Source organism: Aquarana catesbeiana, linkage group LG03, assembly GCF_042186555.1.
Source record: "Aquarana catesbeiana isolate 2022-GZ linkage group LG03, ASM4218655v1, whole genome shotgun sequence".
In the NCBI taxonomy this organism is placed as follows: Eukaryota; Metazoa; Chordata; class Amphibia; order Anura; family Ranidae; genus Aquarana; species Aquarana catesbeiana.
This window is the reverse complement of record NC_133326.1, coordinates 704,537,671-704,541,620: the sequence shown is the minus strand read 5'-3', so window position 1 is coordinate 704,541,620 and position 3,950 is coordinate 704,537,671. Positions and strand designations below refer to the sequence as shown.

Sequence of the window (3,950 nt, the reverse complement as noted above, 5' to 3'; positions counted from 1 at the left end):
GGATATTTATCATAGCAAAAATATTGTGTTTTTTTTTTTTCACAATTGTCGCTTTTTTTTGTTTATAGCGCAAAAAATAAAAACCGCAGAGGAGATCAAATACCACCAAAAGAAAGCTCTATTTGTGGGAAAAAAAGGACGTCAATTTGTCAGTTAAAGCGACGCAGTGCCGTATCGCAAAAAATGCTCTGGTCATTAGGCAGGCAGATCTTCCGGGGCTGAAGTGGTTAAGATACAGTACTAACAAGGTTTGTCTTTAGTGCTAAAGGTGATTATGGCCGCATTAGTCCACTTGCAACAACACAGTTGAGCACTGTCCATACAGTCATAAACATGTCTGATAGTGATTTGGAAAAATAGGATTTTTAAATACAGCTTACCTGTAAAATCCTTTTCTTGAGAGTACATCACGGGACACAGAGTATTCATTACATAGTGGGTTAGATAGGCACCATCGGTGATTGGACACTGGTTAACCCCAATTAAGGAGAATTCCTCCCCTATATAACCCCTCCCATAAGGGGAGGACCTCAGTTTTGTAGCAAAGCAATAGGTAACCACGTAAAACCCATAGAAGGGCAGGAGCTCTGTGTCCCGTGATGTACTCTCAAGAAAAGGATTTTACAGGTAAGCTGTATTTAACAATCCTATTTTCTTGATCATACATCACAGGACACAGAGTATTCATTACATATTGGGATGTCCCAAAGCAATGCTCATTTGAGGGGAGGGAGACACAGTTCAGAAAATAGACCGCAAACGGACCAGAGCAACTAAACTGCAGCCTGCAGTACACTGCGCCCGAAGGCAGTATCCTCTTGCCCTCTTACATCCACCTGATAGAATCTGGTAAATGTATGGACTGAAGACCAAGTCACAGCCTTTCAGATCTGAGCTATGGAGGCTTGGTGATGTACTGCCCAAGAAGCACTAACAGCCCTAGTTGAGTGCGCTTTCACAGGAAAAGGAGGAGTCTTCCTCTTTATATCATAAGCCTGAAAAATAACCTGTCTAATCCATCTAGAAAGAGTGGATTTTGACGCTGCTTGGCCTTTCTTATGGCCATCCGGCAGAATAAACAATCAGTTTTCCATATCTGAGCGGTTGCCTGCAGATAGACACTGACTGCTCTAACCACATCAAGAGTGTGCAAAGATTCTTCCTCCGCGGACTGTGGATCTGGAAAAAAAAATACAGACAAAGCCGAAATTTGGACTTTGATAGTGCTCAAAGCCAATCTCATTTCTAGGCCTGACTGAAGAAAGGTCAAGATTCTGCTAATCATATACCTTCTAGGAAGCCTATGCCTTCCAGATTTGTAGTAAATAAGCCTGGAGGCCGGCTTTCTGGCATTGACCAGAGTGGAAAGGACTGACTCTGAGAGCCCCCAGTCTTTTAAAATGTGGGTCCCAGCAGCCAAGCCTTCAAATTTAGACTTCGTAAAGCAGGGTGGCAAATCGGACCCTGTGTGAGCAGATCTGGCCGGAATGGGAGGACCCAAGGCCTGCCCACTGCCATCTTTATGATCTCTGCATACCAAGGTCGTCTGGGCCAAGCTGGGGCTACTAAAAGGACTGACTTTGCTTCCCTTTTGACCCTTCCCAGGAACCTCGGAAGAAGTGGGTTCGGAGGGAAAGCATACATTAGATTGTACTGATCCCATGGAATTGTCAGAGCAATTGACCCCTGAGTAAGTACATCCCTTGTCCTGGACACAAATTTGTCCAGCTTCCTGTTGAATCTGGACGCGAATAGATCCACATCTGGTGTTCCCCACCTTTGACATATGGTCTGGAATATGTTGGGGTGTAGGGACCATTCTCCTGGGCATAATTTCTGGCGGCTTAAGAAATCCGCTTGCCAATTTTCCACTCCTGGGATGAATACCACAGACAGGCAGGGAACATGGCTTTCTACCCATGCAGGAATGCGATTCACCTCCCTTTGGGCATACAGACTTCTGGTGCCTCCTTGGTGATTGATGTAAGCCACAGCCGTGGCATTGTCGGATTGTATCCAAATAGGATGACCCTGTAGCCTGTAAGACCAGTCCATGAGGGCCAAGTAAATTGCCCGAATTTCTAGAATATTGATGGGCAAGCGTCTCTCGGTTGCAGACCATCTTCCCTGCGTGCATGTTTCTTCCAGTACTGCTCCCCAGCCTGTCAGGCTGGCATCTGTGGTTACGATCTTCCATTGTAGTGGAAGAAAGGCTTTGCCTTTCAAAATATTTTTGGTTTGTAACCACCAATTGAGGCTTTTGCGTATCCTTGGGGATAGGCACATCGGAAGATCCAAGGCATGAGTCTTTTTGTTCCAAGCTGTGAGAATGCTTCTCTGCAGGGAGCTTGAGTGAAACTGGGCAAATGAAACAGCCTCGAAAGTGGCAACCATCTTTCCTAACAGTCTCATACATAGCCGAATGGATGGACTCCTTTTGCTTAATACTAAGCGGACTAGAGCTCTTACGGCCTTGACCTTTGGCTCTGGTAGAAACACCCTGCCTTGAGCTGTGTCTGTGATCATGCCTAGATACTCCAACCTTGTTGAAGGCTGCAAAGAAGACTTTTCTAGGTTGATTATCCAGCCTAGTCTTTCCAAATGTCTTACTGTCTTGAAGACAGCGTGGTTCAGGTGTGTCACCAATTGCTCTATGGGTAGCAAATCGTCTACCAGTTATGCCCTGAGCTCTTAGATTTGCTAAGAGAGGGTCTAGAATTTTTGTAAAAATTCGAGGAGCTGGTCTACCGCTAACCTTAGATATCTTTGGTGAGTGGGAAGAATCGGCACATGAAGATATGTATCTTTGATATCTATTGATGCCATGAATTCTCCCCCTGCTGGGTGGAGACCACCAAACGAAATGACTGACTTCGGAAGGATCGAATGTGTAGAAACTGATTCAGATCCTTTAGATCTAGGATGGGTCTGACATCTCCATTTGGCTTTGGAACGGTGAAGAGATTTGAGTAGACCCTGAACCCTGATCTTTTGGGTTCATTTCTACTATCACTCTAGCCTACGGCACCTGGTATTCCCAGGCGGTCTCCCATCCAGGTACTAACCAGGCCCGACCCTGCTTAGCCTCTGAGATCAGACGAGATTGGGCGCTTTCAGGGTGATGTGGCCGTAGGCCCTGGGATAGTAAGTGATCTAAGGCCAGTAGTAGCGGTTCTCGCTTTACTGGATCCTTGGGAACTCTTGACCTTAGGAAACGAGCTGGTGGAAGCTTTAGGAACTCTATTTTGTAACCTAGAGATACTGAAGAGACCACCCACTTGTCTTGAACCTCTTCCCGCCAGGCTCCTGAAAACTGTAGGAGCCTTCCCCCCACTCGGCCCAGTGGGGGTGCCCCTTCACAGGGATGTTTTGAGGCTCTGCTTGGCAGGCTTTCGTCCCCCAAGCCTCTTTCTGCCCTTGGGTGTGACCCTGGGCCTTTCCTCTGAAAGTAGATTGGCAAGGCCATCGCCACTACTTAGAGCCTGATGTTCCAGGGGAAGGGGAAAGAGACCGTTTGAATGGTGGACGTTTACTCCTCTTAACTGGTAGGATTGTAGATTTACCACCTGTAATTTTTTGGAAAAAATTGTCTAGGTCATCCCCAAATAGGCGTTCCCCTTTGAATGGGAAGCCAGATAAATATCTTTTGCATGAAAGCTCTGCTGCCCAACTTTTAAGCTAAAGGGACCTGCACATGTGTACCAACCGGAGAGACAAATGAGATGCTTGCTGGGCAGAATCCAGAATAGCATCAATCATAAAACACAGCACCTGTGGAAGGTCTGCATAGTTCTCCACTTCCTCACTGGGAAGGAGGCCAAGCATCTGCTTAACCTGTTCCTTGAGGAATTGACACAAACCCACAGTTGCGACTGTGGGTTGGACTACAGCGCCAGCCATGGAGAAGGAGGCTTTTAAAGCGGATCTTCACCCATTTTTTAATCAGCATC

At 46.4% G+C, this 3,950-nt stretch overlaps 1 non-coding gene across 1 annotated transcript; it reads right to left on the bottom strand.

The window, feature by feature from the left end:
• Window positions 1–3,016: 3,016 nt before the first annotated feature.
• LOC141135005 (5S ribosomal RNA) lies at window positions 3,017–3,135 on the bottom strand. The gene has a single exon (XR_012243314.1). It is a non-coding gene; the product is annotated as a 5S ribosomal RNA (ribosomal RNA).
• Between the last annotated feature and the right edge of the window lie 815 nt (window positions 3,136–3,950).